The following is a 16,379-nucleotide window of genomic DNA, read 5'->3' as shown; positions in this document are numbered from 1 at the left end:
TATTTTATCTTGTCATTTTAGGTCCATATAGTTATCTATACAAGTAATATTTTATCTTAATTCTGCCATCTCATTTAACCTACCTTGCAACTCCCTTTTGGATGTCAAAATAACTAAGAAGGTAGATTTTTAACCATTGTATTTTCTGTTTGTTTTGTTTTGCTTTTTGAGACAGAGTCTCACTCTGTCACCTAGGCTGGAGTGCAGTGGCACAAACACAGCTCACTGCAGCCTTGACCTCCTGGGCCCAAGTGATCCTCCTACCTCAGCCTCCCAAGTAGCAGGGACTACAGATGCACACCACCATGCTTAGCTAATTTTTATGGTTTTTTTTGTAGAGATGGGATTTTGCCATGTTGCCCAGGCTAGTTTTGAACTCCTGAGCTCCGGTGATCTGTCCACCTCTGCCTCCCAAAGTGCTGGGATTACAGGTGTGAGCCAGTCTTCTGCATTCTTCCAAATCAAAATGAATTTATACTTTTCCATAAGCAACACCAGGACTCAAATTACAATGCATGAGTTTGTCAATGGCTGGGCACGGTGGCTCATGCCTGTAATCTTAGGACTTTGGGATGGTGAGGCAGGTGGATTGCTTAGGCCCAGGAACTTGAGACCAACCTGGGCAACATGGAAAAACTCTATCTCTACAAAAAATACAAAAAAGTAGCTGGCTGTGGTGGAGCATGCCTGTAATCCCACCTATTTGGGAGGCTGAGTTGGGAGGATCACCTGAGCCTGAGAAGTCAGCCAAGATCGTTGCTACACTGTAGCCTGGGTAACAATGAAACCTTGTCTCAAAAAAGAAAAAAAAAGAAAAGAAAGTTTGTTAAAAATAAGCACCCCAAGAATAAAACTAATGTAGAAGACATATAAGACTCTATATTTTCATTTTTCATAACCAACATAGATATCTCTAATACATACATGAAAAGTTGTTAAAAGTAAGCACTGCCATTCAGCTTTGCATCATAGTAGTAGCCACTTTTAATAGATTTCTTTTTAAAAGAACAAGATTGATGAGAAAAGAAAGTATATACAATGTTACTGAAATGTAGACATGTCTGTGTAGGATATTCTATTGCATTTTGATTCTTTTTAATTTCACTCTCAGTGAGACATTTTCTCTGGAAATTCTGGAAGTGATTTACCATCATCTTTATGTACTAATTACTTTACCCATAACCATTCACATTCCAACTCTTCCTTGAAAAGCCCTTTGGATCTTCCCAAACCACTCTGACCTTTCTCTCCTGGGGAGTTTCTATGCAGTGCTGAATCACTCCTTCTCAATCCTTCCTATTTCGTCCAGGGCCTCTCTTTGTTTTATTTATTCCTTTTCACCCTCCAGCCTCAATTCTCAATTCCCTCCCTTCTCCAGCACCCACTCTAGTATATTTAATGTGTGTTCTTCCAGTCCAAATTGCAAATGTTTGTTTAGATAAATGCATACCATAAGAAAGTGTTTAGGCCGGGCACGGTGGCTCAGACCTGTAATCCCAGCACTTTGGGAGGCCGAGGCGGGTGGATCACGAGGTCAAGAGATCGAGACTATCCTGGTCAACATGGTGAAACCCCATCTCTACTAAAAATACAAAAAAAAAATAGCTGGGTGTGGTGGTGCCTGCCTGTAATCCCAACTCGGGAGGCTGAGGCAGGAGAACTGCCTGAACCCAGGAGGTGGAGGCTGCGGTGAGCTGAGATCGCGCCATTGCACTCCAGCCTGGGTAACAAGAGTGAAACTCCATCTCAAAAAAAAAAAAAAAAAAAGTGTTTATATATCTATGCTTTTAAATTACATAAATTACACTGTGCTAGAAATCTTACTTGACTTCTAACTTTAATTCCTTCAACATCATGTTTTTGAGAGATATCCATGTGTTACATGTCAACCTGATTTAATACTTCTGCCTGCTGCACCCTTTTCTGTCAAATGCAAACACCAAAAATCATCTGTGTATTTCAGGATGGACCCTTATCCTGAAAAACTCTTTCATGAACCTCCTTGCAAATTTACCATACTTACTGTTTTATATGAGGATCAGAGAAACTGTCCATAGAGAGAAAATTTCTTTCCTTTTTTTGACAAGGTCTTGCTCTGTCACCCAGGATGGAGGGCAGCGGTACGATCTTGGCTCACTGCAACTTCTGCCTCCCACGTTTAAGCGATTTTCCCACCTCAGCCTCCCAAGTAGCTGAGACTACAGGCATGCACTGCCATGTCCAGCTAGCTTTTGTATTTTTAGTAGAGATGGGGTTTTGTGATATTGACCAGGCTGGTCTTGAACTCCTAGCCTTAAGGGATCCACCAGCCTCGGCCTCTCAAGAGAAATTTTTAGTTTCCACTTATGGACAGTTTCTTTGAGGCATGTACTCAGGAAGGAGATTGCTGAGTCATAGGATCATAGACACACGATTTCTATAAAAATTGCCATATTGCTTTCTGGAAGAGCTACAGTAATTTACCTTCCCATACCAGTAGGGCAAAGGATTTGTTCCAACTTACACTCAGTAGCACTTGGTGTTGTCTGACTGTATAGTTTTCGCTGATCTGATGGATGCGAAGTACCGCCTTAATAGTGCTCTGTTGTGCTGTTCTCTGACTGATCCTTAGGTTGAATATTGAGATAATTAATTACCCAGGATTCCCCTTCTGTGAATTGCCTATCCACATCCACTGTCTTTTTTTCTATCACTTTTTTCTATCTTTTTTTTATTGCTGACTTGCATGAATCTCCTGTACATTCTAGCTATTGATACCCTAAAAGTTTTAGGAATTGCAAAGACTTTCAGACTGTCACTAGCCGCTTGTCACTGTTAACTGTGTTCGCGATGCCCTTCCTCGAAACTTTCATTTTTGATTATTGCACAATTCATCAATTTGTTTCTTGACAGCTTGAGCATATGAGGCTTTATTTAATAATTTCTCTACCACCCAAGGGCAAACAAATATTCCCCTACATTTCTTCTACTAACTTTACAGGTTTCCTTTCACATTTTGAAATTCATCCATTTGAGCTTTTTTTCAGATGGGTCACTATAGGGATTTAACTGTATTTTTCTCCCTATAGAAATACTTTTCTCTGAAGTATTTTCTAAATGGCCTTTCTTTTGCTATGCACTTGTAAAGCTGTCCCCATCATTACTTATTTTTCATAGATGCACAGTTTGATTTGGGGACTTTTCATTTTTCTCTCTGGTGTCTTTGCTTATTCTACGCCTAAACTTTGTAACTTCAGTTACTATATCTTTCTCAAATCTCATTTTCTAGTAAAATGGTTCTATTCTTTTGTTCTTTTTCAAAATTGCTTAGTTCCTCAAGAGCCTTTACTCTTTCATATAAAATTTAAAATCAGTTTACCATAATTTCAGAAATTCCTACTGTGATTTTGATTGGAACTGTCATGAAATATATAAAACCATCTGGGGACAAATGGCACATTAGCAATAATAAATTGCCCTAGTCATGTTTTTAGGTCTTTTCTTTTTTCCTTTAATAGAGCAATGGAGCTAAAAAAAATTTTTCAGTAAAGATTCATACATTCTTTATTACTATAATACCAGACACTGTTGATGTTTCAGTAAATTATGTCTTTATATATAATTTTATAAATTCATGCTATATTTTATATTCGTATCCCTGTGGTCTCTTCAAGGTTGCATATGAGGAGAGGGAGCCAACACCTGAGGGATGTACCCTCTTATTTGTAATCATATTTAATATCTGTATATTCATGCATATATTCAATGTCTTGTTCCATTGGTAACTAGTGGTCCCAGTGAAACTGGAATCTTCATTAAGATGGTTACCTGAATACTAAATTTCATATTACTTTCCTAAAGACTTAGTTGAGCGCTGGAAGGAAACAGCTACAGCCTGAGAGGTACACAGTTGAATTGAAATCAAGATTTGAGTGAAATCTTTTCTGTACCTCTGACTCTGAGCCAGGCCATAAACCCTCTGAATCTCATCTTCCCCATTCCTAACACATGATTAATGAGGTTGTCACAAAAATGCAAAGAGAAAATAGATTTATCATACACAGAATTTGACACATGGAACCAATGCCCTGCTATTTTAATCTAGAAGCAAGAAATACTTAAATCAGCTACAGCCAAGGGAAGAGTAATGGCAGGAAAGCATTATAAACTCCAAAAATTGTTTCAGTGATTAAAAATTACTACCAAAGTTACTCCAGTCAAGGACATCAAAGAAAATTTATAATCATGTCTCCAGATAACATGTACATTCATCATCTGTGGCTGAAAAAAGAAGTTCTCACCAACCTGAAAACCATCACTGGCCCCAGACTTCCTAAAGCAGCCCAAGAAACATTTTCTCTGGAAATCTGGTCTTTTGTGTGAGGGTGAAAGCTACTGTGGGTGATGCAATACTTTTCCTCTGCAAAGAGATGATTTTAGCAGAATCCCAAATAGCACAATAGAATTATCTGTATTCAAATGCAAATATGCACATTTAAAAATATAATGGAAACAAACAGGAATCCCTTTTATTTCCAATCTTATCTTGTGTTTCCTTAAGGGAGATACTGGGATGAAAGATGATTGTAAAGTGAATGTAGATTTGTAAGAAGTAGGCTATCTTGAGAAAGGCTGGGGGTGTGGAGCCCCTGCAAACCCATCCCAGGGTCCCAAAGCAGAAAAGATAGAGGAAAAGCATTAGACTAAGCTATGAGAGTCATGGCAGGAAGAGGATTTGGAGAATGAAACTTGCAACACTCAGGTTGGAAGACTGAAGGTAAATGACTAGGCACTTCTTCAAAAGCCACCCACCCTGACCACGCTAACAAAAGTATTCCCTACACCAGCCTCCTCCTCCCAAGTTACTCTGTCATACCACCACCACTTGGGTCACCGTCCTCTTTGAGCTGGTCACTATGTCATGTTATCTTGCTTATTTGTTTGCTTGCTTTGCTATTATTTATCTCTTCCACTAAGGCGGAAACTCTAGAGGAACAGGGATGTGACCTGTCTTGTTGATGTCCCTCCATCAGTGCTAGCAGAATGGACATTCAATACATGTTATTTGAATGAACAAAGAAAGTCCAGATCTATCAGAAATGAGGTAATAGCTGTTTCTTAGTTTTTTTTTTACATCACACAGGGGCATTAGCTGACCTTTGTGGTAGGAAGTAAAATTAGAGGATGGAAGCTTGCTATAAGGTGCTTTGGTGGAACAAACAACTGTTCAGGTAAGTGCCATCTCAAGCAGTGCTTTGAATTGATCTGCCTGTAACCCTAGCAGAAAAAAAAAAAAAAAAAAAAAAAAAAAAGGATGATCATTCATTGGCCCTGACCTGTGAATCCACACATTCCTGGGTTTATCTTTCAGATAATTACTGGGGAGTAATATGAGACATAGATCCTATGACAATGGCCTTGAATAAATGAGTAATGCAAGAAGTTACAAAGTTCTTAAAAGAAAGCCCGAGTGTATCTCCTCATTCTCTTGTATGTCTCTAGCCTCTTTCCTTTACATGTGGTATCTGGAGTTGTAGGGGGAGAATTTCTATAAAGTAATAATCAATTGTTCTGTTTTTCCTTTGCTCATATCCCTCTCATTTTATTTTTTGAGGGAGAGAATGAAGAGGACTGGAAAAATGTCAGTCTAATGAAACCACAATTTTTTTTAAAAAAAAGAAAGTGATAACACTAAAACCATGAGGCAAACCAGCAGGGGGTGTTAAAGATAAAATTACCACTCAGAAGTCAATGGAAATGTAGTTACAGGCAATTATTGCATGTTCTCTGTGCCTCTTATAAGTGAATTGACCTTTAAAAATAAAACTTCTCTTGATTGTCTTTTAAATCTCGTTTTCCGTGATTCTGAGATTATTTCCAGTTGATGTCCATATATTTTTAAAATCTCCAAATGGATTATTATAAATAATAGTAATTAAATTTTGGGGGGTTATTAGCCTTCTCTTAAATTTAAAAAATACTTATGTTGTGTATCTAACAATGAATAAACAAATCATGGCCCTGCCATAAAGTAGGCTGTCAGAAAGCCATGAAATGGTCTGTTTTAAAGCTGTTTTAAGATATACAGAAACGTTCATTATACAGTCTTAATTATTGTATAAACAGGTATAAAACCACACATAGAGGATGCTCTTTATTTGCATTTTTGTTTGTGTGTTTAAAATGATTGTGGGATTATGAGTGTGATTATAGGTAAATTTTACTTATATAACTATTTCTCTGCAATTTCTGAGTTCTCTTTAGTAAATATGCCAGTCTAAAAATCAGAAAAAAATATTCGTAATACTGCTCAGATACCTTTGAACAGAACTTAATTTATCTGTAAGGTATTTGTTTTGGTAAGTAAGGAATAGACACTATTCTATTTTAAAATGGAAATACTAAGGCATGTATTTGCCCTGCTTTTAATCACATAATTCACGGCAAAGAACTGGAATCTGATATAGAAACCAACCTCCTGGATTGGCAGGGTTTATCGTCCTCTTTACTTACATAAACCTGGTGAGAAATGTGCAGGGATAGTTTTCCCCTGGGGCCTCTGGGTGGCTGGCCCTGTGGGACTGCCTTCCTCTCTGCAATGGGTGTCTCTGAAGGCGGCCCAGTGTGTCAATGAGCCTGAGGCTTCCCTTCCCTGGGTCAGTTCTCTCTAATCTTCTAAGGGAAGAGAAGAATCCTGGAATATAGATTCAGATTTTCAAAACTTTTAAATAATTAGATCTATCTGGTTGAGATCATTTCCGATACAAATGCTACTGTCAGCAAAGGGCAATGTTTCTGTGTTGCTAACTTGCTAGAAGCCTGACTTCAGAATAACTGGGCTCTTGTCTCTTTGAACAATGCTTGAGAACAGGGACTATGCCTATTTTTTTCCAAAGACTCCTAAACAAGTCCGCAATACGAAGACATTATGCTCATCATGACATCTTTGTAAATATGTATTAACTCACTAGTCATTAGCCTTCCAACATTGCACCTGGGAGCACTACCTCACATTCGGACCTGGTGGACAGCACGTGCAATTTGTCCTGTCTCTTCGCCATGTGAGATGATGGCACGTTCATCAAATGTGGGATCGCTGAATTTCCATTTGGAGAATCAGTAAATCTTTTCACTTAAAGTGGCTCTTTTCACTTTCTGAAGTGCCAGATGACAACTATGTCTTTCTTTTGGTCCTGGCTCTTAATACACAAACACAAAGTAAGTTAGTTACTTGGGCCCACCCATAGAGATTTGGCTTTAACAGATCCCAAATGAGGTGCAGGCATTGGTATTTTTAAAAATCTCTTTTGACAATCCTAAGGCTCAGCCAGGGTTGAGAACTACTGATTTAAACTGTGAATCTTTCCGAATCTTTGCCTCTATGACATATTTAGTATCTGTGATTTATCTGATGCCAAGTCTTTGGTCAAGAATGCAACATCCAATTATAACACAGATCCCACGGGTAAGATCAGTTTTAGGATTTTCCATGTGGTTTCCAGAAATGTACTGCAGTATTGTTGGATCTTTTATATTTGGACAACATTCCAATACCCTCAAAAAAAAGTACCTAGGAGAGACCCGTTTCCTTGATGTTTGTAGAGGTTGTGCGAGTACCCGGGAAAAATCACAATATGGATTTCCCACAAAAAACTAATCTTTTATTATCAGTGGGATATGGTAAGAAGAATAGCCTGAACAAGGAAAATGAGGTTACCTAAGGAATCTCTGATGCCTGTGTCGAAAGAGGGGAGTTTTGCTGCTAAGTCAATAGCTCCTGTTCCTACAGTACTGGAATTCGAGGTCCCTCCAGCTTCCCTGCACCCCTGTCCAGCAAGTGGACCTAGAATCAGTACTTCTCCTGCCACCACACTATTCCAAAGCGTGGGGAGGCTGATTTTTTTGAACTCTAAGCAAGGATTCAGATGTGGGAAGATGGAGTCTTCTCTGATTAGAGCCAGGAGAAGAGGATTTTCTACCTTAGAGATGTGGCTAGAAGGATGCCGTGGCAGCGTAGAGAGAAGCAGGAGTGGGCCAGGGAACCAGCAGAGTTGAGATACTGTCGATTTGGCAAAAGGAGGAGAATGAAGAGACAATGCTGCCTCAGAGGCTCGAAATGTTAGTGATTCGAGATCGATACGGAGAGTCTTATTGGACAGAAATTAGTTTTGAGGAGGAAGCACATGAACTTAAATGCCTGAAGACAGGATATTGTGGATGGAATCACATTATGGCACCTTTTCAAATTTAGGCAAGTGGACTTTTATTGGATTAGGAAAGGAGATCGTGAGGCTGAGGGAGCATACGTGAGCCTGCTGGCAGTTGGTCCAGGCTACGTGAGGCTGCGTTAGCCTCAATCTCCAACCCCAGTGTCTGCGATGGCCTGCTCCAGCTGCACACCAGGCCCGGGACTTCAAGCCGTTGCCCCTCCCTGTCCTCATCAGAATTTTCCTGTAGGATCCTCCTGTTCTCCTTGTCTTCTTTTGGAGCCAAGATGGCCATGGAGTAGAGCTGAGCAATATCATCCAGTAGCCTGAGGAGCCCCTGTGCAGGTGTGATGCAGGGTCCAGGGGACCATCGTTGGAGGGAGAAGTGGCTTCCCAGGAAAGAAGCTGAGTGAGCTAATCCTGAGCCTGGAAACACTGTGAAAAAATTTTACTTTAATCTTACCTTACAAGGCCAGGGGCAGTGGTGACACCTGTATTTCCAGCACTTTGGGAAGCCAAGGCTGTAGAGAGATCACTTGAGGCCACAAGTTTGAGACCAACCTGGCCAACATGGCAAAATCCCATCTTTACTCAAAATACAAATATTAGTTTGGTGTGGTGACACATACCCTTAATCCCACAGCTACTTGGGAAGCTGAGGAATGAGAATCACTTGAACCCGGGGAAGCAGAGGTTGCAGTGAGTCGAGATCGCACCATTGCACTACAGCCTGAGTGATAGAGCAAGACTCATCTCAAAATAATAACAATAATAACAATAATTTTACCTTGGTATCATTTTGTTAAAAGGAAGATGCTTTCATGAATTATCTCAACTTGAAAACTGTGTGTGTGTGTGTGTGTGTGTGTGTGTGTGTGTGTGTGTGTGTATGTGTGTGTATGTGACTTATATAAGTACTACACAGGGCATCATGGAAAATTCTGTTTCAAAAGAGCTGGTCTTTTAAATTACATGTTTTGGATATGCCTCATTTTTTTGTTTAGAAGCAAAACATTTCTGCTCTCACGGCTGATTCTTTTCTGGTGGCCCCGAAGCTAAGGAAACTGTGGTGCAGTGGAAAGAGAAGGGACTGGGGATCTCACGCATTCAGCAGCAGCTCTGTGACCCTGGAGAAAGCACGTGTACCCACTCAGCATCAATTCCACCCTGTAAAAGAGGAGGGGAGACCAGATTATTTCTGGTGTAGAATTCTCATTCCATAAGCTCCGTGTGGAGCTTTGTAAAACCCAACCTACTTGTGAACAAGAGTTCGATCCCATGCATAGCTACCCCCAATTCTTGAATCCAATGTTGCCTCGGGGAAGTTCCCAATTGCAGTCAATTCTGTTGCAGACATTGCAGACACATGAAAAATGGATTCAGAGGACTTGCTCAAGACCACCCAAGTTCAGAGCAGCTCTGTTTTATGCTGTGTCTTATCCTAGCAAACCAAATGTTGATGTCAGTGTTTCTCTTGATATCAGCTCTGGCTATGCACGTAGATGGTCAGCATTGTTGGCCCAGACAGCTCTGGCTGGGGAGGTGCATGCAAAGCTCCTGACTCCATCTTTCTGCGTAGGTGAGAGTCTGGTGGGGGAGGGGAACAGGACGGCAACTTCCGCAAACCGTTCATGCTGCATGATTATGTCTCCCTGGAGGAACAGGAGGAACTGGCAATGAAGAAGGCAGCAGAGAAGGACAGGATTTGGCATCCAAACCTGAGGTCCATCCTTGACACCTCTCCTCTCTCCACTATCAGAGGAGCTGGAAACACAGCCTCTTGAATCCTCTAGGAGAGCAAGGTGATTTAAGCCACACATATTTCCGTGACATGGATGTCCAAACAGGAAGCCAAAGCGAACTGGTTTTGCAGTTTTTGTTTTTTTAAGGCAGCATGTGGCTAGGAGTGGACGAGACCAATCATCACTGCTACAGTTTTACGTGTCCGCAGCCTAAGAAATCTACCATGCATTGAGGTAACCTGATATAAAACCGCTTTCACTATTTTGAAATTAAGGTTTCTCTGCTGCTCAGGGAATGTGAGCCTGTGTTTAGAAGTCAATGCAGGACCTTAGCTGACACTTCCATACCTGCCAAGGGCCGCTGATGTGAACCAGGTGGCCTGCTTCAAGCAGAATTCAATTACCCAGATGGCAACTGTTTCTTAATTCAAAACTTTAACAGCGTTTTTTGTTTTTTTTTTTTTTCATTATGAAAAATGAGAGGGGAAAAAGAATACATTGAGTTTGAGCACTTGTGGTTTATGAGATTAGAGGGAGGGGAGGGAACTGGGTCCCTGGCCTCTGCCGCTCCCTGCAGCTCCAGCGGGCAGTACTGTGTCTGTCCCACTCTGCTCCTTCTTATTCTTATTCCTGGAGCAGGAGTCATGGTCTTGAAACTCAGCCTCCTCTTGAGTTTGTTCTTAGGAAGCTGGAATAACTCTCCCTCCCTAATTAGTGATTGCATTAGCAGATGGTATCTTTTTTTAAGGAAAAAGGAAAAAGAAGAAAAGGTTTTAAATTGCATTTGGAGACAATGCTTTCTTTCTCCCGAGGTAGCCCATGCAATCGAGATCCTGGATATTCAGGCTTCTTATTCTCAAGGTGAAAATCAATCAGCTGGGCTGCGGCTGTGATGTTTTAGTGGGCTTATTTTCCCGGTCCTTGCCTGAGGTTTGGTAATAACCAGACCAGTTCAGACAGGTGGAGTGCTGACTGACCTATACCACCCAGCTTGGTACACTCAGCTGGCTGTGATTCAGTAGATGGGTTCTTTTTTGGATAAAGGAGACTGCTGTGGGAAGACGTGAGCCAGCATAAAGTAGATTCTGCTCTCATTCTCTCGTCTTGCAGACAAATTTTTGTAGCTGCCTTCATTCTTCCTTGGACCTTATTTCTCCCAGGCTGAGTAAGAATTTGAAATCAAGACAACATCATTGCTGGCACTCTTTGAACAGTGACTACATGGCGGGCAATGTTCTAGGGCTTTAAGTATATCATGTCAATTGCTTCTCATAGCAACCCACTGGTAGAGTTATGAAGTTAGTTTTTCTAGATAAAAAGCTTCATATTTACATACATTGTTTGAAGAAGGTAGTTGGTTAGAATCCTGTCATGTGATCAACTACTTTGGGTCCACCACCTCCCTCACCACCATCCCACACCTCCTACTGTCACCTTCATTACCACCACCACCCTCTCTGTCTCCACTGCTATCTCTAACACCATGTCCATGACTGGATGTCAAATGTTAAGTTGAAAGGGACTTGTCAAAAAAGAAAAGCAGAGATGTGTTAGGCAGGGACTTGAGCTATTTGGACTTTTTTGGGGGGGGGCGGGGGCGGTCCCACTAGATCGCTCAGGCTGGTCTCAAATTCTTGGCCTCAAGTGACCCTCTCACCCAGGGAGTTGGACAATCGAAGCTAAATTATTCATTAACTTGGCCTCTTCCTTCTTTTCTGTGTCCTTTTTTATTTCCGTCTTCATATGTGAGATTGCTCACCAGGCAGCTTAACATCTCTTCAGTCACTGGGGTTGCACCAAGCACTATGAGAAGAGAAGTAGAAACCAACAAAGTCCTTGGCCCATTTGGAATTTGGCTTAGCAAGAAATACCGGGGAATCAGATAAAATGCCTGAGCCTTCCCAGCAAATTGAACTATCTTCTGAGGCTAGGGAGTTGTATGTTGACCAATTGTTAAAATTATGTCCTAATTCCAGTTTTTCATCATATCCAGCAATTTGAGAGCTTCTGTTCAAGGGAGGGAGTAGATCATAGGGATGGAAATGGGGATTAAGGCATGCCGCATGTGTGTGCGCAAGAAAAGGAAGAAAATAAAATCAGCACACTATGACAAAAATACACTAGGAGATACAGGTTTCTTGAGATTCTGAATTAAATAATGTGATCAGAGAAGCTTTCATAAATGTGCTGGCTATGAAGGCCTATCTACTGGAGAAATCTTTCCAAAGCACAAATCGGATCTTACCACACCTCTGCTTAGAACCCCACAGTGTCTCCCTATGGCCCGTAGGATAAAGTCCAAGTCCTTTGATGACATCCAAGTCCTCCACAATCTGGACTCTGCTCACCTCTCCAAGCTTACTTCCTGCTGCCATCCCTCTCACAATCAGGCTCTAGCCATTTGAATGGACTGGCCAGTCCTCCAACACTCAGTTTGTTTCTGTCCTGAAGACCTTGCCCACGGGTCACTTTGGCTTGCATCCCCCTGGTCCCACCTAACACGCCGCCCATCCAATGAATTCCTATCCATCTTTCAAGATCCTTCCAGGGAAGACTTTCCCGCTCTGCAGGCAGAGCTGGCCACTTCTTCCTTCATGCCCTCATGAAGGCCTGCATAGACACAGCACCTCTCACTGTGTTACTAATGTCTCTTTGCATGTCTTTCTTTGTGCCAGATGGTGAGCTATTTGAGGATAGAGAGTGTGTCTTTGTTATCTTTATACACCAGCAACAGGCTCTGTGCTAGGCTCAGAGTAGATACTCAATAACGTTTATTCTGATTTTTCGCATAAACTAGTTTTTACTTCTGCTAAACACTGTATAGTACCAGAGTTAAGGACTGGAGTATGCTCTTTATAAGATGGGGAAAAAAGAGGGAATCCTTCTTAGGGGCTTATTTGTAAAAGTCCACATGCAGAGGTCACCATCACTGAAATGGACGCCTCCAGAATAAAACGTACGCTGTTAAAGACGAATTGAGCTGGTTACTATTTTTGCGACTGGCCTACTTTTTGGTTACTTCTACTGTTGCAAAAACTTCCATTCTTATAAATGAACCCAACCACTTTTTGATGGTTTCGTATTCTGTTCTCTTAAGGTAGTTCTTTACTGAAACGACAATCTGTACAGTCTCTGAAACCCAGCTTTAGTACAAAGGCATCTATGGAAGAGTATTATTCTCAGTAGGACCGGCTTCTACAGGACTCTCTCAATCGTTTTTCCATGGAAGAGTTTAAGGCCAAGAATAGCAAATCCATCCACCATGATGATGGCACTTATTTTCTTAGTGCTTGTGGTCGTACTCCCTGGAGAGCAGGAAGGGTTACATGCCAGTTACCTCCGGCCACCTCTTCCCAGCTTCGGGCTTGCCCTTGCTGAGCTGTAAGACTGCCTGAACCTGTGTCTCTGCTGGCTGGCTGAAGATGAGACTCTGGCAGTAGAATATTTTTCAGTCCAGATCTCTTCTTTGTTACAATTTGATATATATATATATATATATATATATATATATATATATATATATTTTTTTTTTTTTTTGCAGTGCCTCGGTGGTTGTTGATTTGCAGAAAACACTTGGTGAGTTTTTAAATGAAGGATATTGTAACTTCACATAGTGTGAACTAGGGTGAGGGGAGTAGAACTGTATGGGGGAGAATACTAAAGGAGAAGACAGAATGCTGGCTCAGGATCTGGTATAAAACACATGGGAAACAACTAAAGAATCCTTTATTATTGTTTTATGTACAAAGACCGCTATTAATAAGAGCAAACTATTTAAAGGGCAACTGGGTTAGAGGGATGCTGAGTAAAACACCAAGGACTTGACTCTGTTGTGGTTGATGATAACCTGTGAGAGTTACCAAGCAAACGCGGACTCTTCCAAATTTCCCAATTTCCCAGAGGCACAACTTGAAGTCTTCAACCACCATTAACAGGAGAAAATATGTTTAAGAGAATACTAAGGAGCTTTCAAAAGGATTAAGAAATGGCCGGGTTTGGTGGCTCACACCTGTAATCCCAGCACTTTGGGAAGCCAAGGTGGGCAGATCCCTTGAAGTCATGAGTTTGAAAATGGCCTGGCCAACGTGGTGAAACCCTGTCTCTACTGCAAATACAAAAATGAGCTGAATTTGGTGGTGCCTGCCTTTAATCCAAGCTACTCAGAAGGCTGAGGCACACAAATTGCTTGAACCTGGGAGGTGGAGGTTTCAGTGAGCCAAGATTGCGCCACTGCACTCCAGCTTGGGCGACAGAGTGAGACTCCCTCCCCGGGGTAAAAAAAAGTGAAAAAGAAATGAGGAGAAATGGAGTCTGAGAGGAAAAGTTATAGGATTCAGGATTATTTAGCTGACAGATTTTGATAGTCAGAAATGCATCCAGAACTGTGCTTTTAAAGACAGGTGATATGTCTGCTGCTGAACACAAGAAAAGGAACTAGATTTGCAATGGAGGTATAGATAACGGCTAGAAGGAACTTTGGATGATGAAGAGAGTTAACTTTAAGGCAGCAAGAGTGGACTTCTGGGTAACGTGGAAAGTTCTGGGTAACATGAGAAATAGGTAAAGGATAAAAATGCATGCTTATGACTGTTTCCATGCTAACTCTGGAGAATGCAAAGCCAAAGAACATCCTGTTCTTCCAGGTCTCTAGCTCATAGAGCCCCCAAATTTTTGCATCCTATGGAAAATGCTAAGTTGGTGTGGGCTCCAACTCATATTTTAAAGCTCTTAGTTGCAATGGTGTGTTTATTCAATTCAGCAAAGACTCAAAGTGCTAGCCTTCTTGGCTCAAAAAACTGACTTGCATCCTATTTTTCATACATCTGCTGACTCTATTCACAATGACTGGAGCAACCATCTATAGTTGTGATCAAATTCTCCTCGAAGCCATCCATACTTGGCAGCTTTAAGGTCTATAAATGCTGAATCTCCAGGCCAATTAGTTTACCTGTGTCCCGAGCTAGGAGCTTAAAAAGAGTTGATAGGATAAGAAGCAGACAGAATAGAGAGGCATTACTTTCTCCACCCTCTCTTCTAGAATCCAAATTTGTCCCCTGTACTGGAGTTAGAAAAGCTACCTGAAAGTCCTGCCACTATTCTTGGAATATTCAATGCCAATCTCTCCCTGGGCCTCAGTTTCTTCATCACAAAACATGAGGAGCTTGATGTTTCATCGGTAAGGTTTCATTTCATTCAGAAGCCCCTCTTCCAAGGGAAGAAAAGGATTAAAAAAGACTTTTCCTCCTTTGGTTTTACCCATTTCCCAAGGTGTCTCCCTCACATCTGAGATTCCTTTCTGTACCTCAGTCCTGGTCATGCCTGACCTTTTTCTTGTTTTTTGTTTGTTTGTTTGTTTTTTGTTTTGTTTGTTTGTTTTTGTTTTTGAGACGGAGTTTCACTCTTGTTACCCAGGCTGGAGTGCAATGGCGCGATCTCGGCTCACCGCAACCTCACCTTTTTCTTTACCTCATCAACTTGTGAGAATTCAAGGGCACTGTGCATCTAAAATTACTGTGTGAAATCAAAAGCAAAATACAGATTTAAGATAATGTTTCTTACATGTTTTGCCCTTTCTTCACACCGGAACACAGCTAGAACTTTGGGATCCTCCTGAAAGGACCTCTGGCAATTTTTAGTTGCCAAATAAATGGCTCCACAGACAAAAGGAAATGTCTCGATCTACCAGGGTTATTTTGTTGAGTGAGTGAATGAGAATTTTACTTATGAAGGGAGCGGAAGAAGATGAGCTGGCAGGAGACATCCACATTGTTCTGACTCTTGCTTTATATATTGTTCCGACTCTTGCTTTGTATTTGTTGCTGCTGCACTTTTCCCGTTCAGACCAGCACCCAAGGAGTCATCTTAAATAAGCTATCTTTAGTAAGCAGAAGCGTCTTACAAAGTACAGTAACTGAGGCTATCAAGCATGTTAAGGAAGCATTTTCTAGAAGCTTAGAGACGGATCCCTGAACACTCTGTAACCCTCTGTTGAATTAACAGTCTTGGGAATTCTGTTGGGAATTTGGGGCCTCTTCTCCAAGCAGTCAGGGTTTCGAATTCTGACAATTCCTCTGCTCTCCATGGCCTGGAATGATTGAACCAAGACTCTAGATCACTGGAGGCAACATCAATCCTTAACATACATTTTTGAGGAAGAAGAAAGAGACTCCTAATAAGCAACTGTCTTCTGAGAAGGGATGAGAATTACCCTAATGATGTAACTGACAACACAGTTTCTAGTTTTCCTTTCTTTCCTTCCTTCCCCATTTTTCTCCAGCTTCATATCCTGATTTGTTCATGTTACATGAATACTTGAAGTTGATAAGAGTTGGCTTTAACTTAGGAACCTTTGCTTAGATACTCAACATCCTGGCCTTTCTCAGAGTACTTGACTTTCTGCAAATGCTTTGTTTTTTAAAATGTTGAAGAACTTCAGCCTTTGCAACCTCTT

The sequence above is a fragment of the Saimiri boliviensis genome, chromosome 11 (genome assembly GCF_048565385.1).
Source record: "Saimiri boliviensis isolate mSaiBol1 chromosome 11, mSaiBol1.pri, whole genome shotgun sequence".
Classification (NCBI taxonomy): Eukaryota; Metazoa; Chordata; class Mammalia; order Primates; family Cebidae; genus Saimiri; species Saimiri boliviensis.
Note: the sequence above shows the minus strand (reverse complement) of the source record.